Consider the following 19,578-nt stretch of genomic DNA (forward strand, 5'->3'; position numbering starts at 1 on the left):
GTCAGCTTTCTTCGATAGTCTGTTACGACCCTAGCGTAATGAGTTTATAGACAGCAGTCAGACGACGTTTTAATAGTAACAGCTCCACGCAACGACTACCCAACAGTAAAGGACATGAGGCAATGTGTCAGTATGCCTAAAGGGAGGGGTGTTCAGGTAACGTGAGCCCGGATAGCTCAGTCGGTAGAGCATTAGGCTTTTAACCTAAGGGTCCAGGGTTCAAGTCCCTGTTCGGGCGGAAATTTTAATACCTTGGTAGCCGCACGTCTCGTAGCGGTGTAAGCACTACGGAAAAGAATGCTGCTACGCCGTTTCCTGGCACTGCAGTGCTTTAAACAGTAGCAGTTGCATGTGTCGGGAGGATCTTCCGCTACTGGCAGTCGTGGCCGAGTGGTTAAGGCGTCTGACTCGAAATCAGATTCCCTCTGGGAGCGTAGGTTCGAATCCTACCGGCTGCGTGTGATTTTGCGTAAAAACGAGCAGAAATTTTCGCACACATGTGACATGCGTGGGTGAAAGCGGATCCAAACCAGTGACACCATTCTCAACAAGACGGAAATTTATGTTTCAGAATACTGTTTCGCGACGGCCGCTGTCTGTTGCGGCTCTCGGTTTACCTCGCACGGACGCTAGTACTGCAGAAATCAGTCGCAGGCCCACGAACGCGCCCCCGTCATTTTGTCGCGCCGTCGCCGTGTTCGTGAGTACGCAGATGTGCTTCAAAGTGTTGGACAGAGCGAGCATTCATTTCTTGTTAAGAATCGCAATTCAATTCATTCGAGTGTGGCAAAAGCAGTGGTGCAGCGTTTTCCTTTCTTAAGATCTCGCAGCTGCTTGCAAGTATGTCCATCGTTTAAGACGACAGAAAAGTAGCGTCAGCGGGAAGTCGGTGAAGTCGCCATTGGAGCCATAAGCCAGTAATTACGACACGCGAATCACTCAAACACCATGCAGCATGTACCACAATGCTCGGCCGAGGGACCGGGTAGCTCAGCCGGTAGAGCGCTAGACTTTCAACCAAAGGGTCCCGGGTTCAAACCCCCGTCCAGGCCAAAATTGATACACTGTCGTAACGGCTAATGTGCTGGCAACGGAAGCACTACAGAAACGAGTGAGGCCATGTCGTGTTCTTACGTCAGATTGCTTGAAAAGTTGCACTTGCCGAGAGACGCTTCTGCGACCGGCAGTCGTGGCCGAGTGGTTAAGGCGTCTGACTAGAAATCAGATTCCCTCTGGGAGCGTAGGTTCGAGTCCTACCGACTGCGTCCTTTGTTGTGTCAAGAGGTGAAGAACATCTCCAACGGAACCGTGAAATGAGCGAATACGTGGGAAACACTGCATTCGAGACGCTTGTGAATTTTACAATTGTCCAGTGAGTGTCGACAAAACACGTAGCTCCTCTGCTGAGACGTACAAACTGCTGCAATTTCACTTTACATCGTGTGTCAGCTTTCTTCGATAGTCTGTTACGACCCTAGCGTAATGAGTTTATAGACAGCAGTCAGACGACGTTTTAATAGTAACAGCTCCACGCAACGACTACCCAACAGTAAAGGACATGAGGCAATGTGTCAGTATGCCTAAAGGGAGGGGTGTTCAGGTAACGTGAGCCCGGATAGCTCAGTCGGTAGAGCATTAGGCTTTTAACCTAAGGGTCCAGTGTTCAAGTCCCTGTTCGGGCGGAAATTTTAATACCTTGGTAGCCGCACGTCTCGTAGCGGTGTAAGCACTACGGAAAAGAATGCTGCTACGCCGTTTCCTGGCACTGCAGTGCTTTAAACAGTAGCAGTTGCATGTGTCGGGAGGATCTTCCGCTACTGGCAGTCGTGGCCGAGTGGTTAAGGCGTCTGACTCGAAATCAGATTCCCTCTGGGAGCGTAGGTTCGAATCCTACCGGCTGCGTGTGATTTTGCGTAAAAACGAGCAGAAATTTTCGCACACATGTGACATGCGTGGGTGAAAGCGGATCCAAACCAGTGACACCATTCTCAACAAGACGGAAATTTATGTTTCAGAATACTGTTTCGCGACGGCCGCTGTCTGTTGCGGCTCTCGGTTTACCTCGCACGGACGCTAGTACTGCAGAAATCAGTCGCAGGCCCACGAACGCGCCCCCGTCATTTTGTCGCGCCGTCGCCGTGTTCGTGAGTACGCAGATGTGCTTCAAAGTGTTGGACAGAGCGAGCATTCATTTCTTGTTAAGAATCGCAATTCAATTCATTCGAGTGTGGCAAAAGCAGTGGTGCAGCGTTTTCCTTTCTTAAGATCTCGCAGCTGCTTGCAAGTATGTCCATCGTTTAAGACGACAGAAAAGTAGCGTCAGCGGTGCGTCAGTGGGAAGTCGGTGAAGTCGCCATTGGAGCCATAAGCCAGTAATTACGACACGCGAATCACTCAAACACCATGCAGCATGTACCACAATGCTCGGCCGAGGGACCGGGTAGCTCAGCCGGTAGAGCGCTAGACTTTCAACCAAAGGGTCCCGGGTTCAAACCCCCGTCCAGGCCAAAATTGATACACTGTCGTAACGGCTAATGTGCTGGCAACGGAAGCACTACAGAAACGAGTGAGGCCATGTCGTGTTCTTACGTCAGATTGCTTGAAAAGTTGCACTTGCCGAGAGACGCTTCTGCGACCGGCAGTCGTGGCCGAGTGGTTAAGGCGTCTGACTAGAAATCAGATTCCCTCTGGGAGCGTAGGTTCGAGTCCTACCGACTGCGTCCTTTGTTGTGTCAAGAGGTGAAGAACATCTCCAACGGAACCGTGAAATGAGCGAATACGTGGGAAACACTGCATTCGAGACGCTTGTGAATTTTACAATTGTCCAGTGAGTGTCGACAAAACACGTAGCTCCTCTGCTGAGACGTACAAACTGCTGCAATTTCACTTTACATCGTGTGTCAGCTTTCTTCGATAGTCTGTTACGACCCTAGCGTAATGAGTTTATAGACAGCAGTCAGACGACGTTTTAATAGTAACAGCTCCACGCAACGACTACCCAACAGTAAAATGTGTCAGTATGCCTAAAGGGAGGGGTGTTCAGGTAACGTGAGCCCGGATAGCTCAGTCGGTAGAGCATTAGGCTTTTAACCTAAGGGTCCAGGGTTCAAGTCCCTGTTCGGGCGGAAATTTTAATACCTTGGTAGCCGCACGTCTCGTAGCGGTGTAAGCACTACGGAAAAGAATGCTGCTACGCCGTTTCCTGGCACTGCAGTGCTTTAAACAGTAGCAGTTGCATGTGTCGGGAGGATCTTCCGCTACTGGCAGTCGTGGCCGAGTGGTTAAGGCGTCTGACTCGAAATCAGATTCCCTCTGGGAGCGTAGGTTCGAATCCTACCGGCTGCGTGTGATTTTGCGTAAAAACGAGCAGAAATTTTCGCACACATGTGACATGCGTGGGTGAAAGCGGATCCAAACCAGTGACACCATTCTCAACAAGACGGAAATTTATGTTTCAGAATACTGTTTCGCGACGGCCGCTGTCTGTTGCGGCTCTCGGTTTACCTCGCACGGACGCTAGTACTGCAGAAATCAGTCGCAGGCCCACGAACGCGCCCCCGTCATTTTGTCGCGCCGTCGCCGTGTTCGTGAGTACGCAGATGTGCTTCAAAGTGTTGGACAGAGCGAGCATTCATTTCTTGTTAAGAATCGCAATTCAATTCATTCGAGTGTGGCAAAAGCAGTGGTGCAGCGTTTTCCTTTCTTAAGATCTCGCAGCTGCTTGCAAGTATGTCCATCGTTTAAGACGACAGAAAAGTAGCGTCAGCGGTGCGTCAGTGGGAAGTCGGTGAAGTCGCCATTGGAGCCATAAGCCAGTAATTACGACACGCGAATCACTCAAACACCATGCAGCATGTACCACAATGCTCGGCCGAGGGACCGGGTAGCTCAGCCGGTAGAGCGCTAGACTTTCAACCAAAGGGTCCCGGGTTCAAACCCCCGTCCAGGCCAAAATTGATACACTGTCGTAACGGCTAATGTGCTGGCAACGGAAGCACTACAGAAACGAGTGAGGCCATGTCGTGTTCTTACGTCAGATTGCTTGAAAAGTTGCACTTGCCGAGAGACGCTTCTGCGACCGGCAGTCGTGGCCGAGTGGTTAAGGCGTCTGACTAGAAATCAGATTCCCTCTGGGAGCGTAGGTTCGAGTCCTACCGACTGCGTCCTTTGTTGTGTCAAGAGGTGAAGAACATCTCCAACGGAACCGTGAAATGAGCGAATACGTGGGAAACACTGCATTCGAGACGCTTGTGAATTTTACAATTGTCCAGTGAGTGTCGACAAAACACGTAGCTCCTCTGCTGAGACGTACAAACTGCTGCAATTTCACTTTACATCGTGTGTCAGCTTTCTTCGATAGTCTGTTACGACCCTAGCGTAATGAGTTTATAGACAGCAGTCAGACGACGTTTTAATAGTAACAGCTCCACGCAACGACTACCCAACAGTAAAGGACATGAGGCAATGTGTCAGTATGCCTAAAGGGAGGGGTGTTCAGGTAACGTGAGCCCGGATAGCTCAGTCGGTAGAGCATTAGGCTTTTAACCTAAGGGTCCAGGGTTCAAGTCCCTGTTCGGGCGGAAATTTTAATACCTTGGTAGCCGCACGTCTCGTAGCGGTGTAAGCACTACGGAAAAGAATGCTGCTACGCCGTTTCCTGGCACTGCAGTGCTTTAAACAGTAGCAGTTGCATGTGTCGGGAGGATCTTCCGCTACTGGCAGTCGTGGCCGAGTGGTTAAGGCGTCTGACTCGAAATCAGATTCCCTCTGGGAGCGTAGGTTCGAATCCTACCGGCTGCGTGTGATTTTGCGTAAAAACGAGCAGAAATTTTCGCACACATGTGACATGCGTGGGTGAAAGCGGATCCAAACCAGTGACACCATTCTCAACAAGACGGAAATTTATGTTTCAGAATACTGTTTCGCGACGGCCGCTGTCTGTTGCGGCTCTCGGTTTACCTCGCACGGACGCTAGTACTGCAGAAATCAGTCGCAGGCCCACGAACGCGCCCCCGTCATTTTGTCGCGCCGTCGCCGTGTTCGTGAGTACGCAGATGTGCTTCAAAGTGTTGGACAGAGCGAGCATTCATTTCTTGTTAAGAATCGCAATTCAATTCATTCGAGTGTGGCAAAAGCAGTGGTGCAGCGTTTTCCTTTCTTAAGATCTCGCAGCTGCTTGCAAGTATGTCCATCGTTTAAGACGACAGAAAAGTAGCGTCAGCGGTGCGTCAGTGGGAAGTCGGTGAAGTCGCCATTGGAGCCATAAGCCAGTAATTACGACACGCGAATCACTCAAACACCATGCAGCATGTACCACAATGCTCGGCCGAGGGACCGGGTAGCTCAGCCGGTAGAGCGCTAGACTTTCAACCAAAGGGTCCCGGGTTCAAACCCCCGTCCAGGCCAAAATTGATACACTGTCGTAACGGCTAATGTGCTGGCAACGGAAGCACTACAGAAACGAGTGAGGCCATGTCGTGTTCTTACGTCAGATTGCTTGAAAAGTTGCACTTGCCGAGAGACGCTTCTGCGACCGGCAGTCGTGGCCGAGTGGTTAAGGCGTCTGACTAGAAATCAGATTCCCTCTGGGAGCGTAGGTTCGAGTCCTACCGACTGCGTCCTTTGTTGTGTCAAGAGGTGAAGAACATCTCCAACGGAACCGTGAAATGAGCGAATACGTGGGAAACACTGCATTCGAGACGCTTGTGAATTTTACAATTGTCCAGTGAGTGTCGACAAAACACGTAGCTCCTCTGCTGAGACGTACAAACTGCTGCAATTTCACTTTACATCGTGTGTCAGCTTTCTTCGATAGTCTGTTACGACCCTAGCGTAATGAGTTTATAGACAGCAGTCAGACGACGTTTTAATAGTAACAGCTCCACGCAACGACTACCCAACAGTAAAGGACATGAGGCAATGTGTCAGTATGCCTAAAGGGAGGGGTGTTCAGGTAACGTGAGCCCGGATAGCTCAGTCGGTAGAGCATTAGGCTTTTAACCTAAGGGTCCAGGGTTCAAGTCCCTGTTCGGGCGGAAATTTTAATACCTTGGTAGCCGCACGTCTCGTAGCGGTGTAAGCACTACGGAAAAGAATGCTGCTACGCCGTTTCCTGGCACTGCAGTGCTTTAAACAGTAGCAGTTGCATGTGTCGGGAGGATCTTCCGCTACTGGCAGTCGTGGCCGAGTGGTTAAGGCGTCTGACTCGAAATCAGATTCCCTCTGGGAGCGTAGGTTCGAATCCTACCGGCTGCGTGTGATTTTGCGTAAAAACGAGCAGAAATTTTCGCACACATGTGACATGCGTGGGTGAAAGCGGATCCAAACCAGTGACACCATTCTCAACAAGACGGAAATTTATGTTTCAGAATACTGTTTCGCGACGGCCGCTGTCTGTTGCGGCTCTCGGTTTACCTCGCACGGACGCTAGTACTGCAGAAATCAGTCGCAGGCCCACGAACGCGCCCCCGTCATTTTGTCGCGCCGTCGCCGTGTTCGTGAGTACGCAGATGTGCTTCAAAGTGTTGGACAGAGCGAGCATTCATTTCTTGTTAAGAATCGCAATTCAATTCATTCGAGTGTGGCAAAAGCAGTGGTGCAGCGTTTTCCTTTCTTAAGATCTCGCAGCTGCTTGCAAGTATGTCCATCGTTTAAGACGACAGAAAAGTAGCGTCAGCGGTGCGTCAGGGAAGTCGGTGAAGTCGCCATTGGAGCCATAAGCCAGTAATTACGACACGCGAATCACTCAAACACCATGCAGCATGTACCACAATGCTCGGCCGAGGGACCGGGTAGCTCAGCCGGTAGAGCGCTAGACTTTCAACCAAAGGGTCCCGGGTTCAAACCCCCGTCCAGGCCAAAATTGATACACTGTCGTAACGGCTAATGTGCTGGCAACGGAAGCACTACAGAAACGAGTGAGGCCATGTCGTGTTCTTACGTCAGATTGCTTGAAAAGTTGCACTTGCCGAGAGACGCTTCTGCGACCGGCAGTCGTGGCCGAGTGGTTAAGGCGTCTGACTAGAAATCAGATTCCCTCTGGGAGCGTAGGTTCGAGTCCTACCGACTGCGTCCTTTGTTGTGTCAAGAGGTGAAGAACATCTCCAACGGAACCGTGAAATGAGCGAATACGTGGGAAACACTGCATTCGAGACGCTTGTGAATTTTACAATTGTCCAGTGAGTGTCGACAAAACACGTAGCTCCTCTGCTGAGACGTACAAACTGCTGCAATTTCACTTTACATCGTGTGTCAGCTTTCTTCGATAGTCTGTTACGACCCTAGCGTAATGAGTTTATAGACAGCAGTCAGACGACGTTTTAATAGTAACAGCTCCACGCAACGACTACCCAACAGTAAAGGACATGAGGCAATGTGTCAGTATGCCTAAAGGGAGGGGTGTTCAGGTAACGTGAGCCCGGATAGCTCAGTCGGTAGAGCATTAGGCTTTTAACCTAAGGGTCCAGGGTTCAAGTCCCTGTTCGGGCGGAAATTTTAATACCTTGGTAGCCGCACGTCTCGTAGCGGTGTAAGCACTACGGAAAAGAATGCTGCTACGCCGTTTCCTGGCACTGCAGTGCTTTAAACAGTAGCAGTTGCATGTGTCGGGAGGATCTTCCGCTACTGGCAGTCGTGGCCGAGTGGTTAAGGCGTCTGACTCGAAATCAGATTCCCTCTGGGAGCGTAGGTTCGAATCCTACCGGCTGCGTGTGATTTTGCGTAAAAACGAGCAGAAATTTTCGCACACATGTGACATGCGTGGGTGAAAGCGGATCCAAACCAGTGACACCATTCTCAACAAGACGGAAATTTATGTTTCAGAATACTGTTTCGCGACGGCCGCTGTCTGTTGCGGCTCTCGGTTTACCTCGCACGGACGCTAGTACTGCAGAAATCAGTCGCAGGCCCACGAACGCGCCCCCGTCATTTTGTCGCGCCGTCGCCGTGTTCGTGAGTACGCAGATGTGCTTCAAAGTGTTGGACAGAGCGAGCATTCATTTCTTGTTAAGAATCGCAATTCAATTCATTCGAGTGTGGCAAAAGCAGTGGTGCAGCGTTTTCCTTTCTTAAGATCTCGCAGCTGCTTGCAAGTATGTCCATCGTTTAAGACGACAGAAAAGTAGCGTCAGCGGTGCGTCAGTGGGAAGTCGGTGAAGTCGCCATTGGAGCCATAAGCCAGTAATTACGACACGCGAATCACTCAAACACCATGCAGCATGTACCACAATGCTCGGCCGAGGGACCGGGTAGCTCAGCCGGTAGAGCGCTAGACTTTCAACCAAAGGGTCCCGGGTTCAAACCCCCGTCCAGGCCAAAATTGATACACTGTCGTAACGGCTAATGTGCTGGCAACGGAAGCACTACAGAAACGAGTGAGGCCATGTCGTGTTCTTACGTCAGATTGCTTGAAAAGTTGCACTTGCCGAGAGACGCTTCTGCGACCGGCAGTCGTGGCCGAGTGGTTAAGGCGTCTGACTAGAAATCAGATTCCCTCTGGGAGCGTAGGTTCGAGTCCTACCGACTGCGTCCTTTGTTGTGTCAAGAGGTGAAGAACATCTCCAACGGAACCGTGAAATGAGCGAATACGTGGGAAACACTGCATTCGAGACGCTTGTGAATTTTACAATTGTCCAGTGAGTGTCGACAAAACACGTAGCTCCTCTGCTGAGACGTACAAACTGCTGCAATTTCACTTTACATCGTGTGTCAGCTTTCTTCGATAGTCTGTTACGACCCTAGCGTAATGAGTTTATAGACAGCAGTCAGACGACGTTTTAATAGTAACAGCTCCACGCAACGACTACCCAACAGTAAAGGACATGAGGCAATGTGTCAGTATGCCTAAAGGGAGGGGTGTTCAGGTAACGTGAGCCCGCAACGACTACCCAACAGTAAAGGACATGAGGCAATGTGTCAGTATGCCTAAAGGGAGGGGTGTTCAGGTAACGTGAGCCCGGATAGCTCAGTCGGTAGAGCATTAGGCTTTTAACCTAAGGGTCCAGGGTTCAAGTCCCTGTTCGGGCGGAAATTTTAATACCTTGGTAGCCGCACGTCTCGTAGCGGTGTAAGCACTACGGAAAAGAATGCTGCTACGCCGTTTCCTGGCACTGCAGTGCTTTAAACAGTAGCAGTTGCATGTGTCGGGAGGATCTTCCGCTACTGGCAGTCGTGGCCGAGTGGTTAAGGCGTCTGACTCGAAATCAGATTCCCTCTGGGAGCGTAGGTTCGAATCCTACCGGCTGCGTGTGATTTTGCGTAAAAACGAGCAGAAATTTTCGCACACATGTGACATGCGTGGGTGAAAGCGGATCCAAACCAGTGACACCATTCTCAACAAGACGGAAATTTATGTTTCAGAATACTGTTTCGCGACGGCCGCTGTCTGTTGCGGCTCTCGGTTTACCTCGCACGGACGCTAGTACTGCAGAAATCAGTCGCAGGCCCACGAACGCGCCCCCGTCATTTTGTCGCGCCGTCGCCGTGTTCGTGAGTACGCAGATGTGCTTCAAAGTGTTGGACAGAGCGAGCATTCATTTCTTGTTAAGAATCGCAATTCAATTCATTCGAGTGTGGCAAAAGCAGTGGTGCAGCGTTTTCCTTTCTTAAGATCTCGCAGCTGCTTGCAAGTATGTCCATCGTTTAAGACGACAGAAAAGTAGCGTCAGCGGTGCGTCAGTGGGAAGTCGGTGAAGTCGCCATTGGAGCCATAAGCCAGTAATTACGACACGCGAATCACTCAAACACCATGCAGCATGTACCACAATGCTCGGCCGAGGGACCGGGTAGCTCAGCCGGTAGAGCGCTAGACTTTCAACCAAAGGGTCCCGGGTTCAAACCCCCGTCCAGGCCAAAATTGATACACTGTCGTAACGGCTAATGTGCTGGCAACGGAAGCACTACAGAAACGAGTGAGGCCATGTCGTGTTCTTACGTCAGATTGCTTGAAAAGTTGCACTTGCCGAGAGACGCTTCTGCGACCGGCAGTCGTGGCCGAGTGGTTAAGGCGTCTGACTAGAAATCAGATTCCCTCTGGGAGCGTAGGTTCGAGTCCTACCGACTGCGTCCTTTGTTGTGTCAAGAGGTGAAGAACATCTCCAACGGAACCGTGAAATGAGCGAATACGTGGGAAACACTGCATTCGAGACGCTTGTGAATTTTACAATTGTCCAGTGAGTGTCGACAAAACACGTAGCTCCTCTGCTGAGACGTACAAACTGCTGCAATTTCACTTTACATCGTGTGTCAGCTTTCTTCGATAGTCTGTTACGACCCTAGCGTAATGAGTTTATAGACAGCAGTCAGACGACGTTTTAATAGTAACAGCTCCACGCAACGACTACCCAACAGTAAAGGACATGAGGCAATGTGTCAGTATGCCTAAAGGGAGGGGTGTTCAGGTAACGTGAGCCCGGATAGCTCAGTCGGTAGAGCATTAGGCTTTTAACCTAAGGGTCCAGGGTTCAAGTCCCTGTTCGGGCGGAAATTTTAATACCTTGGTAGCCGCACGTCTCGTAGCGGTGTAAGCACTACGGAAAAGAATGCTGCTACGCCGTTTCCTGGCACTGCAGTGCTTTAAACAGTAGCAGTTGCATGTGTCGGGAGGATCTTCCGCTACTGGCAGTCGTGGCCGAGTGGTTAAGGCGTCTGACTCGAAATCAGATTCCCTCTGGGAGCGTAGGTTCGAATCCTACCGGCTGCGTGTGATTTTGCGTAAAAACGAGCAGAAATTTTCGCACACATGTGACATGCGTGGGTGAAAGCGGATCCAAACCAGTGACACCATTCTCAACAAGACGGAAATTTATGTTTCAGAATACTGTTTCGCGACGGCCGCTGTCTGTTGCGGCTCTCGGTTTACCTCGCACGGACGCTAGTACTGCAGAAATCAGTCGCAGGCCCACGAACGCGCCCCCGTCATTTTGTCGCGCCGTCGCCGTGTTCGTGAGTACGCAGATGTGCTTCAAAGTGTTGGACAGAGCGAGCATTCATTTCTTGTTAAGAATCGCAATTCAATTCATTCGAGTGTGGCAAAAGCAGTGGTGCAGCGTTTTCCTTTCTTAAGATCTCGCAGCTGCTTGCAAGTATGTCCATCGTTTAAGACGACAGAAAAGTAGCGTCAGCGGTGCGTCAGTGGGAAGTCGGTGAAGTCGCCATTGGAGCCATAAGCCAGTAATTACGACACGCGAATCACTCAAACACCATGCAGCATGTACCACAATGCTCGGCCGAGGGACCGGGTAGCTCAGCCGGTAGAGCGCTAGACTTTCAACCAAAGGGTCCCGGGTTCAAACCCCCGTCCAGGCCAAAATTGATACACTGTCGTAACGGCTAATGTGCTGGCAACGGAAGCACTACAGAAACGAGTGAGGCCATGTCGTGTTCTTACGTCAGATTGCTTGAAAAGTTGCACTTGCCGAGAGACGCTTCTGCGACCGGCAGTCGTGGCCGAGTGGTTAAGGCGTCTGACTAGAAATCAGATTCCCTCTGGGAGCGTAGGTTCGAGTCCTACCGACTGCGTCCTTTGTTGTGTCAAGAGGTGAAGAACATCTCCAACGGAACCGTGAAATGAGCGAATACGTGGGAAACACTGCATTCGAGACGCTTGTGAATTTTACAATTGTCCAGTGAGTGTCGACAAAACACGTAGCTCCTCTGCTGAGACGTACAAACTGCTGCAATTTCACTTTACATCGTGTGTCAGCTTTCTTCGATAGTCTGTTACGACCCTAGCGTAATGAGTTTATAGACAGCAGTCAGACGACGTTTTAATAGTAACAGCTCCACGCAACGACTACCCAACAGTAAAGGACATGAGGCAATGTGTCAGTATGCCTAAAGGGAGGGGTGTTCAGGTAACGTGAGCCCGGATAGCTCAGTCGGTAGAGCATTAGGCTTTTAACCTAAGGGTCCAGGGTTCAAGTCCCTGTTCGGGCGGAAATTTTAATACCTTGGTAGCCGCACGTCTCGTAGCGGTGTAAGCACTACGGAAAAGAATGCTGCTACGCCGTTTCCTGGCACTGCAGTGCTTTAAACAGTAGCAGTTGCATGTGTCGGGAGGATCTTCCGCTACTGGCAGTCGTGGCCGAGTGGTTAAGGCGTCTGACTCGAAATCAGATTCCCTCTGGGAGCGTAGGTTCGAATCCTACCGGCTGCGTGTGATTTTGCGTAAAAACGAGCAGAAATTTTCGCACACATGTGACATGCGTGGGTGAAAGCGGATCCAAACCAGTGACACCATTCTCAACAAGACGGAAATTTATGTTTCAGAATACTGTTTCGCGACGGCCGCTGTCTGTTGCGGCTCTCGGTTTACCTCGCACGGACGCTAGTACTGCAGAAATCAGTCGCAGGCCCACGAACGCGCCCCCGTCATTTTGTCGCGCCGTCGCCGTGTTCGTGAGTACGCAGATGTGCTTCAAAGTGTTGGACAGAGCGAGCATTCATTTCTTGTTAAGAATCGCAATTCAATTCATTCGAGTGTGGCAAAAGCAGTGGTGCAGCGTTTTCCTTTCTTAAGATCTCGCAGCTGCTTGCAAGTATGTCCATCGTTTAAGACGACAGAAAAGTAGCGTCAGCGGTGCGTCAGTGGGAAGTCGGTGAAGTCGCCATTGGAGCCATAAGCCAGTAATTACGACACGCGAATCACTCAAACACCATGCAGCATGTACCACAATGCTCGGCCGAGGGACCGGGTAGCTCAGCCGGTAGAGCGCTAGACTTTCAACCAAAGGGTCCCGGGTTCAAACCCCCGTCCAGGCCAAAATTGATACACTGTCGTAACGGCTAATGTGCTGGCAACGGAAGCACTACAGAAACGAGTGAGGCCATGTCGTGTTCTTACGTCAGATTGCTTGAAAAGTTGCACTTGCCGAGAGACGCTTCTGCGACCGGCAGTCGTGGCCGAGTGGTTAAGGCGTCTGACTAGAAATCAGATTCCCTCTGGGAGCGTAGGTTCGAGTCCTACCGACTGCGTCCTTTGTTGTGTCAAGAGGTGAAGAACATCTCCAACGGAACCGTGAAATGAGCGAATACGTGGGAAACACTGCATTCGAGACGCTTGTGAATTTTACAATTGTCCAGTGAGTGTCGACAAAACACGTAGCTCCTCTGCTGAGACGTACAAACTGCTGCAATTTCACTTTACATCGTGTGTCAGCTTTCTTCGATAGTCTGTTACGACCCTAGCGTAATGAGTTTATAGACAGCAGTCAGACGACGTTTTAATAGTAACAGCTCCACGCAACGACTACCCAACAGTAAAGGACATGAGGCAATGTGTCAGTATGCCTAAAGGGAGGGGTGTTCAGGTAACGTGAGCCCGGATAGCTCAGTCGGTAGAGCATTAGGCTTTTAACCTAAGGGTCCAGGGTTCAAGTCCCTGTTCGGGCGGAAATTTTAATACCTTGGTAGCCGCACGTCTCGTAGCGGTGTAAGCACTACGGAAAAGAATGCTGCTACGCCGTTTCCTGGCACTGCAGTGCTTTAAACAGTAGCAGTTGCATGTGTCGGGAGGATCTTCCGCTACTGGCAGTCGTGGCCGAGTGGTTAAGGCGTCTGACTCGAAATCAGATTCCCTCTGGGAGCGTAGGTTCGAATCCTACCGGCTGCGTGTGATTTTGCGTAAAAACGAGCAGAAATTTTCGCACACATGTGACATGCGTGGGTGAAAGCGGATCCAAACCAGTGACACCATTCTCAACAAGACGGAAATTTATGTTTCAGAATACTGTTTCGCGACGGCCGCTGTCTGTTGCGGCTCTCGGTTTACCTCGCACGGACGCTAGTACTGCAGAAATCAGTCGCAGGCCCACGAACGCGCCCCCGTCATTTTGTCGCGCCGTCGCCGTGTTCGTGAGTACGCAGATGTGCTTCAAAGTGTTGGACAGAGCGAGCATTCATTTCTTGTTAAGAATCGCAATTCAATTCATTCGAGTGTGGCAAAAGCAGTGGTGCAGCGTTTTCCTTTCTTAAGATCTCGCAGCTGCTTGCAAGTATGTCCATCGTTTAAGACGACAGAAAAGTAGCGTCAGCGGTGCGTCAGTGGGAAGTCGGTGAAGTCGCCATTGGAGCCATAAGCCAGTAATTACGACACGCGAATCACTCAAACACCATGCAGCATGTACCACAATGCTCGGCCGAGGGACCGGGTAGCTCAGCCGGTAGAGCGCTAGACTTTCAACCAAAGGGTCCCGGGTTCAAACCCCCGTCCAGGCCAAAATTGATACACTGTCGTAACGGCTAATGTGCTGGCAACGGAAGCACTACAGAAACGAGTGAGGCCATGTCGTGTTCTTACGTCAGATTGCTTGAAAAGTTGCACTTGCCGAGAGACGCTTCTGCGACCGGCAGTCGTGGCCGAGTGGTTAAGGCGTCTGACTAGAAATCAGATTCCCTCTGGGAGCGTAGGTTCGAGTCCTACCGACTGCGTCCTTTGTTGTGTCAAGAGGTGAAGAACATCTCCAACGGAACCGTGAAATGAGCGAATACGTGGGAAACACTGCATTCGAGACGCTTGTGAATTTTACAATTGTCCAGTGAGTGTCGACAAAACACGTAGCTCCTCTGCTGAGACGTACAAACTGCTGCAATTTCACTTTACATCGTGTGTCAGCTTTCTTCGATAGTCTGTTACGACCCTAGCGTAATGAGTTTATAGACAGCAGTCAGACGACGTTTTAATAGTAACAGCTCCACGCAACGACTACCCAACAGTAAAGGACATGAGGCAATGTGTCAGTATGCCTAAAGGGAGGGGTGTTCAGGTAACGTGAGCCCGGATAGCTCAGTCGGTAGAGCATTAGGCTTTTAACCTAAGGGTCCAGGGTTCAAGTCCCTGTTCGGGCGGAAATTTTAATACCTTGGTAGCCGCACGTCTCGTAGCGGTGTAAGCACTACGGAAAAGAATGCTGCTACGCCGTTTCCTGGCACTGCAGTGCTTTAAACAGTAGCAGTTGCATGTGTCGGGAGGATCTTCCGCTACTGGCAGTCGTGGCCGAGTGGTTAAGGCGTCTGACTCGAAATCAGATTCCCTCTGGGAGCGTAGGTTCGAATCCTACCGGCTGCGTGTGATTTTGCGTAAAAACGAGCAGAAATTTTCGCACACATGTGACATGCGTGGGTGAAAGCGGATCCAAACCAGTGACACCATTCTCAACAAGACGGAAATTTATGTTTCAGAATACTGTTTCGCGACGGCCGCTGTCTGTTGCGGCTCTCGGTTTACCTCGCACGGACGCTAGTACTGCAGAAATCAGTCGCAGGCCCACGAACGCGCCCCCGTCATTTTGTCGCGCCGTCGCCGTGTTCGTGAGTACGCAGATGTGCTTCAAAGTGTTGGACAGAGCGAGCATTCATTTCTTGTTAAGAATCGCAATTCAATTCATTCGAGTGTGGCAAAAGCAGTGGTGCAGCGTTTTCCTTTCTTAAGATCTCGCAGCTGCTTGCAAGTATGTCCATCGTTTAAGACGACAGAAAAGTAGCGTCAGCGGTGCGTCAGTGGGAAGTCGGTGAAGTCGCCATTGGAGCCATAAGCCAGTAATTACGACACGCGAATCACTCAAACACCATGCAGCATGTACCACAATGCTCGGCCGAGGGACCGGGTAGCTCAGCCGGTAGAGCGCTAGACTTTCAACCAAAGGGTCCCGGGTTCAAACCCCCGTCCAGGCCAAAATTGATACACTGTCGTAACGGCTAATGTGCTGGCAACGGAAGCACTACAGAAACGAGTGAGGCCATGTCGTGTTCTTACGTCAGATTGCTTGAAAAGTTGCACTTGCCGAGAGACGCTTCTGCGACCGGCAGTCGTGGCCGAGTGGTTAAGGCGTCTGACTAGAAATCAGATTCCCTCTGGGAGCGTAGGTTCGAGTCCTACCGACTGCGTCCTTTGTTGTGTCAAGAGGTGAAGAACATCTCCAACGGAACCGTGAAATGAGCGAATACGTGGGAAACACTGCATTCGAGACGCTTGTGAATTTTACAATTGTCCAGTGAGTGTCGACAAAACACGTAGCTCCTCTGCTGAGACGTACAAACTGCTGCAATTTCACTTTACATCGTGTGTCAGCTTTCTTCGATAGTCTGTTACGACCCTAGCGTAATGAGTTTATAGACAGCAGTCAGACGACGTTTTAATAGTAACAGCTCCACGCAACGACTACCCAACAGTAAAGGACATGAGGCAATGTGTCAGTATGCCTAAAGGGAGGGGTGTTCAGGTAACGTGAGCCCGGATAGCTCAGTCGGTAGAGCATTAGGCTTTTAACCTAAGGGTCCAGGGTTCAAGTCCCTGTTCGGGCGGAAATTTTAATACCTTGGTAGCCGCACGTCTCGTAGCGGTGTAAGCACTACGGAAAAGAATGCTGCTACGCCGTTTCCTGGCACTGCAGTGCTTTAAACAGTAGCAGTTGCATGTGTCGGGAGGATCTTCCGCTACTGGCAGTCGTGGCCGAGTGGTTAAGGCGTCTGACTCGAAATCAGATTCCCTCTGGGAGCGTAGGTTCGAATCCTACCGGCTGCGTGTGATTTTGCGTAAAAACGAGCAGAAATTTTCGCACACATGTGACATGCGTGGGTGAAAGCGGATCCAAACCAGTGACACCATTCTCAACAAGACGGAAATTTATGTTTCAGAATACTGTTTCGCGACGGCCGCTGTCTGTTGCGGCTCTCGGTTTACCTCGCACGGACGCTAGTACTGCAGAAATCAGTCGCAGGCCCACGAACGCGCCCCCGTCATTTTGTCGCGCCGTCGCCGTGTTCGTGAGTACGCAGATGTGCTTCAAAGTGTTGGACAGAGCGAGCATTCATTTCTTGTTAAGAATCGCAATTCAATTCATTCGAGTGTGGCAAAAGCAGTGGTGCAGCGTTTTCCTTTCTTAAGATCTCGCAGCTGCTTGCAAGTATGTCCATCGTTTAAGACGACAGAAAAGTAGCGTCAGCGGTGCGTCAGTGGGAAGTCGGTGAAGTCGCCATTGGAGCCATAAGCCAGTAATTACGACACGCGAATCACTCAAACACCATGCAGCATGTACCACAATGCTCGGCCGAGGGACCGGGTAGCTCAGCCGGTAGAGCGCTAGACTTTCAACCAAAGGGTCCCGGGTTCAAACCCCCGTCCAGGCCAAAATTGATACACTGTCGTAACGGCTAATGTGCTGGCAACGGAAGCACTACAGAAACGAGTGAGGCCATGTCGTGTTCTTACGTCAGATTGCTTGAAAAGTTGCACTTGCCGAGAGACGCTTCTGCGACCGGCAGTCGTGGCCGAGTGGTTAAGGCGTCTGACTAGAAATCAGATTCCCTCTGGGAGCGTAGGTTCGAGTCCTACCGACTGCGTCCTTTGTTGTGTCAAGAGGTGAAGAACATCTCCAACGGAACCGTGAAATGAGCGAATACGTGGGAAACACTGCATTCGAGACGCTTGTGAATTTTACAATTGTCCAGTGAGTGTCGACAAAACACGTAGCTCCTCTGCTGAGACGTACAAACTGCTGCAATTTCACTTTACATCGTGTGTCAGCTTTCTTCGATAGTCTGTTACGACCCTAGCGTAATGAGTTTATAGACAGCAGTCAGACGACGTTTTAATAGTAACAGCTCCACGCAACGACTACCCAACAGTAAAGGACATGAGGCAATGTGTCAGTATGCCTAAAGGGAGGGGTGTTCAGGTAACGTGAGCCCGGATAGCTCAGTCGGTAGAGCATTAGGCTTTTAACCTAAGGGTCCAGGGTTCAAGTCCCTGTTCGGGCGGAAATTTTAATACCTTGGTAGCCGCACGTCTCGTAGCGGTGTAAGCACTACGGAAAAGAATGCTGCTACGCCGTTTCCTGGCACTGCAGTGCTTTAAACAGTAGCAGTTGCATGTGTCGGGAGGATCTTCCGCTACTGGCAGTCGTGGCCGAGTGGTTAAGGCGTCTGACTCGAAATCAGATTCCCTCTGGGAGCGTAGGTTCGAATCCTACCGGCTGCGTGTGATTTTGCGTAAAAACGAGCAGAAATTTTCGCACACATGTGACATGCGTGGGTGAAAGCGGATCCAAACCAGTGACACCATTCTCAACAAGACGGAAATTTATGTTTCAGAATACTGTTTCGCGACGGCCGCTGTCTGTTGCGGCTCTCGGTTTACCTCGCACGGACGCTAGTACTGCAGAAATCAGTCGCAGGCCCACGAACGCGCCCCCGTCATTTTGTCGCGCCGTCGCCGTGTTCGTGAGTACGCAGATGTGCTTCAAAGTGTTGGACAGAGCGAGCATTCATTTCTTGTTAAGAATCGCAATTCAATTCATTCGAGTGTGGCAAAAGCAGTGGTGCAGCGTTTTCCTTTCTTAAGATCTCGCAGCTGCTTGCAAGTATGTCCATCGTTTAAGACGACAGAAAAGTAGCGTCAGCGGTGCGTCAGTGGGAAGTCGGTGAAGTCGCCATTGGAGCCATAAGCCAGTAATTACGACACGCGAATCACTCAAACACCATGCAGCATGTACCACAATGCTCGGCCGAGGGACCGGGTAGCTCAGCCGGTAGAGCGCTAGACTTTCAACCAAAGGGTCCCGGGTTCAAACCCCCGTCCAGGCCAAAATTGATACACTGTCGTAACGGCTAATGTGCTGGCAACGGAAGCACTACAGAAACGAGTGAGGCCATGTCGTGTTCTTACGTCAGATTGCTTGAAAAGTTGCACTTGCCGAGAGACGCTTCTGCGACCGGCAGTCGTGGCCGAGTGGTTAAGGCGTCTGACTAGAAATCAGATTCCCTCTGGGAGCGTAGGTTCGAGTCCTACCGACTGCGTCCTTTGTTGTGTCAAGAGGTGAAGAACATCTCCAACGGAACCGTGAAATGAGCGAATACGTGGGAAACACTGCATTCGAGACGCTTGTGAATTTTACAATTGTCCAGTGAGTGTCGACAAAACACGTAGCTCCTCTGCTGAGACGTACAAACTGCTGCAATTTCACTTTACATCGTGTGTCAGCTTTCTTCGATAGTCTGTTACGACCCTAGCGTAATGAGTTTATAGACAGCAGTCAGACGACGTTTTAATAGTAACAGCTCCACGCAACGACTACCCAACAGTAAAGGACATGAGGCAATGTGTCAGTATGCCTAAAGGGAGGGGTGTTCAGGTAACGTGAGCCCGGATAGCTCAGTCGGTAGAGCATTAGGCTTTTAACCTAAGGGTCCAGGGTTCAAGTCCCTGTTCGGGCGGAAATTTTAATACCTTGGTAGCCGCACGTCTCGTAGCGGTGTAAGCACTACGGAAAAGAATGCTGCTACGCCGTTTCCTGGCACTGCAGTGCTTTAAACAGTAGCAGTTGCATGTGTCGGGAGGATCTTCCGCTACTGGCAGTCGTGGCCGAGTGGTTAAGGCGTCTGACTCGAAATCAGATTCCCTCTGGGAGCGTAGGTTCGAATCCTACCGGCTGCGTGTGATTTTGCGTAAAAACGAGCAGAAATTTTCGCACACATGTGACATGCGTGGGTGAAAGCGGATCCAAACCAGTGACACCATTCTCAACAAGACGGAAATTTATGTTTCAGAATACTGTTTCGCGACGGCCGCTGTCTGTTGCGGCT

General features: G+C 50.7%; 41 non-coding genes across 41 annotated transcripts; all 41 read left to right on the plus strand.

The window, feature by feature from the left end:
• Positions 1-165: 165 nt before the first annotated feature.
• Positions 166-238, plus strand: Trnak-uuu (transfer RNA lysine (anticodon UUU)). Its single transcript has one exon. It is a non-coding gene; the product is annotated as a tRNA-Lys (tRNA).
• A 138-nt stretch (positions 239-376) lies between these two features.
• On the plus strand, positions 377-458 carry Trnas-cga (transfer RNA serine (anticodon CGA)). The gene has a single exon. It is a non-coding gene; the product is annotated as a tRNA-Ser (tRNA).
• A 725-nt stretch (positions 459-1,183) lies between these two features.
• Trnas-aga (transfer RNA serine (anticodon AGA)) lies at positions 1,184-1,265 on the plus strand. The gene has a single exon. It is a non-coding gene; the product is annotated as a tRNA-Ser (tRNA).
• Positions 1,266-1,609: 344 nt separating this feature from the next.
• Trnak-uuu (transfer RNA lysine (anticodon UUU)) lies at positions 1,610-1,682 on the plus strand. The gene has a single exon. It is a non-coding gene; the product is annotated as a tRNA-Lys (tRNA).
• A 138-nt stretch (positions 1,683-1,820) lies between these two features.
• Trnas-cga (transfer RNA serine (anticodon CGA)) lies at positions 1,821-1,902 on the plus strand. The gene has a single exon. It is a non-coding gene; the product is annotated as a tRNA-Ser (tRNA).
• A 736-nt stretch (positions 1,903-2,638) lies between these two features.
• Positions 2,639-2,720, plus strand: Trnas-aga (transfer RNA serine (anticodon AGA)). Its single transcript has one exon. It is a non-coding gene; the product is annotated as a tRNA-Ser (tRNA).
• Positions 2,721-3,052: 332 nt separating this feature from the next.
• Positions 3,053-3,125, plus strand: Trnak-uuu (transfer RNA lysine (anticodon UUU)). Its single transcript has one exon. It is a non-coding gene; the product is annotated as a tRNA-Lys (tRNA).
• A 138-nt stretch (positions 3,126-3,263) lies between these two features.
• Positions 3,264-3,345, plus strand: Trnas-cga (transfer RNA serine (anticodon CGA)). Its single transcript has one exon. It is a non-coding gene; the product is annotated as a tRNA-Ser (tRNA).
• A 736-nt stretch (positions 3,346-4,081) lies between these two features.
• On the plus strand, positions 4,082-4,163 carry Trnas-aga (transfer RNA serine (anticodon AGA)). Its single transcript has one exon. It is a non-coding gene; the product is annotated as a tRNA-Ser (tRNA).
• A 344-nt stretch (positions 4,164-4,507) lies between these two features.
• Trnak-uuu (transfer RNA lysine (anticodon UUU)) lies at positions 4,508-4,580 on the plus strand. The gene has a single exon. It is a non-coding gene; the product is annotated as a tRNA-Lys (tRNA).
• A 138-nt stretch (positions 4,581-4,718) lies between these two features.
• Trnas-cga (transfer RNA serine (anticodon CGA)) lies at positions 4,719-4,800 on the plus strand. The gene has a single exon. It is a non-coding gene; the product is annotated as a tRNA-Ser (tRNA).
• A 736-nt stretch (positions 4,801-5,536) lies between these two features.
• Positions 5,537-5,618, plus strand: Trnas-aga (transfer RNA serine (anticodon AGA)). Its single transcript has one exon. It is a non-coding gene; the product is annotated as a tRNA-Ser (tRNA).
• A 344-nt stretch (positions 5,619-5,962) lies between these two features.
• Positions 5,963-6,035, plus strand: Trnak-uuu (transfer RNA lysine (anticodon UUU)). Its single transcript has one exon. It is a non-coding gene; the product is annotated as a tRNA-Lys (tRNA).
• Positions 6,036-6,173: 138 nt separating this feature from the next.
• Trnas-cga (transfer RNA serine (anticodon CGA)) lies at positions 6,174-6,255 on the plus strand. The gene has a single exon. It is a non-coding gene; the product is annotated as a tRNA-Ser (tRNA).
• A 734-nt stretch (positions 6,256-6,989) lies between these two features.
• Trnas-aga (transfer RNA serine (anticodon AGA)) lies at positions 6,990-7,071 on the plus strand. The gene has a single exon. It is a non-coding gene; the product is annotated as a tRNA-Ser (tRNA).
• A 344-nt stretch (positions 7,072-7,415) lies between these two features.
• On the plus strand, positions 7,416-7,488 carry Trnak-uuu (transfer RNA lysine (anticodon UUU)). Its single transcript has one exon. It is a non-coding gene; the product is annotated as a tRNA-Lys (tRNA).
• Positions 7,489-7,626: 138 nt separating this feature from the next.
• Trnas-cga (transfer RNA serine (anticodon CGA)) lies at positions 7,627-7,708 on the plus strand. The gene has a single exon. It is a non-coding gene; the product is annotated as a tRNA-Ser (tRNA).
• Positions 7,709-8,444: 736 nt separating this feature from the next.
• On the plus strand, positions 8,445-8,526 carry Trnas-aga (transfer RNA serine (anticodon AGA)). The gene has a single exon. It is a non-coding gene; the product is annotated as a tRNA-Ser (tRNA).
• Positions 8,527-8,951: 425 nt separating this feature from the next.
• Trnak-uuu (transfer RNA lysine (anticodon UUU)) lies at positions 8,952-9,024 on the plus strand. The gene has a single exon. It is a non-coding gene; the product is annotated as a tRNA-Lys (tRNA).
• Positions 9,025-9,162: 138 nt separating this feature from the next.
• Positions 9,163-9,244, plus strand: Trnas-cga (transfer RNA serine (anticodon CGA)). Its single transcript has one exon. It is a non-coding gene; the product is annotated as a tRNA-Ser (tRNA).
• A 736-nt stretch (positions 9,245-9,980) lies between these two features.
• Positions 9,981-10,062, plus strand: Trnas-aga (transfer RNA serine (anticodon AGA)). The gene has a single exon. It is a non-coding gene; the product is annotated as a tRNA-Ser (tRNA).
• A 344-nt stretch (positions 10,063-10,406) lies between these two features.
• Positions 10,407-10,479, plus strand: Trnak-uuu (transfer RNA lysine (anticodon UUU)). The gene has a single exon. It is a non-coding gene; the product is annotated as a tRNA-Lys (tRNA).
• A 138-nt stretch (positions 10,480-10,617) lies between these two features.
• Trnas-cga (transfer RNA serine (anticodon CGA)) lies at positions 10,618-10,699 on the plus strand. The gene has a single exon. It is a non-coding gene; the product is annotated as a tRNA-Ser (tRNA).
• A 736-nt stretch (positions 10,700-11,435) lies between these two features.
• Trnas-aga (transfer RNA serine (anticodon AGA)) lies at positions 11,436-11,517 on the plus strand. The gene has a single exon. It is a non-coding gene; the product is annotated as a tRNA-Ser (tRNA).
• A 344-nt stretch (positions 11,518-11,861) lies between these two features.
• Trnak-uuu (transfer RNA lysine (anticodon UUU)) lies at positions 11,862-11,934 on the plus strand. The gene has a single exon. It is a non-coding gene; the product is annotated as a tRNA-Lys (tRNA).
• Positions 11,935-12,072: 138 nt separating this feature from the next.
• Positions 12,073-12,154, plus strand: Trnas-cga (transfer RNA serine (anticodon CGA)). The gene has a single exon. It is a non-coding gene; the product is annotated as a tRNA-Ser (tRNA).
• Positions 12,155-12,890: 736 nt separating this feature from the next.
• Trnas-aga (transfer RNA serine (anticodon AGA)) lies at positions 12,891-12,972 on the plus strand. The gene has a single exon. It is a non-coding gene; the product is annotated as a tRNA-Ser (tRNA).
• Positions 12,973-13,316: 344 nt separating this feature from the next.
• Trnak-uuu (transfer RNA lysine (anticodon UUU)) lies at positions 13,317-13,389 on the plus strand. The gene has a single exon. It is a non-coding gene; the product is annotated as a tRNA-Lys (tRNA).
• A 138-nt stretch (positions 13,390-13,527) lies between these two features.
• Trnas-cga (transfer RNA serine (anticodon CGA)) lies at positions 13,528-13,609 on the plus strand. The gene has a single exon. It is a non-coding gene; the product is annotated as a tRNA-Ser (tRNA).
• Positions 13,610-14,345: 736 nt separating this feature from the next.
• Positions 14,346-14,427, plus strand: Trnas-aga (transfer RNA serine (anticodon AGA)). Its single transcript has one exon. It is a non-coding gene; the product is annotated as a tRNA-Ser (tRNA).
• A 344-nt stretch (positions 14,428-14,771) lies between these two features.
• Positions 14,772-14,844, plus strand: Trnak-uuu (transfer RNA lysine (anticodon UUU)). The gene has a single exon. It is a non-coding gene; the product is annotated as a tRNA-Lys (tRNA).
• A 138-nt stretch (positions 14,845-14,982) lies between these two features.
• Trnas-cga (transfer RNA serine (anticodon CGA)) lies at positions 14,983-15,064 on the plus strand. The gene has a single exon. It is a non-coding gene; the product is annotated as a tRNA-Ser (tRNA).
• A 736-nt stretch (positions 15,065-15,800) lies between these two features.
• Positions 15,801-15,882, plus strand: Trnas-aga (transfer RNA serine (anticodon AGA)). Its single transcript has one exon. It is a non-coding gene; the product is annotated as a tRNA-Ser (tRNA).
• A 344-nt stretch (positions 15,883-16,226) lies between these two features.
• Trnak-uuu (transfer RNA lysine (anticodon UUU)) lies at positions 16,227-16,299 on the plus strand. The gene has a single exon. It is a non-coding gene; the product is annotated as a tRNA-Lys (tRNA).
• Positions 16,300-16,437: 138 nt separating this feature from the next.
• Trnas-cga (transfer RNA serine (anticodon CGA)) lies at positions 16,438-16,519 on the plus strand. The gene has a single exon. It is a non-coding gene; the product is annotated as a tRNA-Ser (tRNA).
• Positions 16,520-17,255: 736 nt separating this feature from the next.
• Positions 17,256-17,337, plus strand: Trnas-aga (transfer RNA serine (anticodon AGA)). Its single transcript has one exon. It is a non-coding gene; the product is annotated as a tRNA-Ser (tRNA).
• Positions 17,338-17,681: 344 nt separating this feature from the next.
• Positions 17,682-17,754, plus strand: Trnak-uuu (transfer RNA lysine (anticodon UUU)). The gene has a single exon. It is a non-coding gene; the product is annotated as a tRNA-Lys (tRNA).
• A 138-nt stretch (positions 17,755-17,892) lies between these two features.
• Positions 17,893-17,974, plus strand: Trnas-cga (transfer RNA serine (anticodon CGA)). Its single transcript has one exon. It is a non-coding gene; the product is annotated as a tRNA-Ser (tRNA).
• Positions 17,975-18,710: 736 nt separating this feature from the next.
• On the plus strand, positions 18,711-18,792 carry Trnas-aga (transfer RNA serine (anticodon AGA)). The gene has a single exon. It is a non-coding gene; the product is annotated as a tRNA-Ser (tRNA).
• Positions 18,793-19,136: 344 nt separating this feature from the next.
• Trnak-uuu (transfer RNA lysine (anticodon UUU)) lies at positions 19,137-19,209 on the plus strand. The gene has a single exon. It is a non-coding gene; the product is annotated as a tRNA-Lys (tRNA).
• Positions 19,210-19,347: 138 nt separating this feature from the next.
• On the plus strand, positions 19,348-19,429 carry Trnas-cga (transfer RNA serine (anticodon CGA)). The gene has a single exon. It is a non-coding gene; the product is annotated as a tRNA-Ser (tRNA).
• The last annotated feature ends 149 nt before the right edge of the window (positions 19,430-19,578 follow it).

This window comes from Schistocerca nitens, chromosome 4 (assembly GCF_023898315.1).
Source record: "Schistocerca nitens isolate TAMUIC-IGC-003100 chromosome 4, iqSchNite1.1, whole genome shotgun sequence".
NCBI classification, from domain to species: domain Eukaryota; kingdom Metazoa; phylum Arthropoda; class Insecta; order Orthoptera; family Acrididae; genus Schistocerca; species Schistocerca nitens.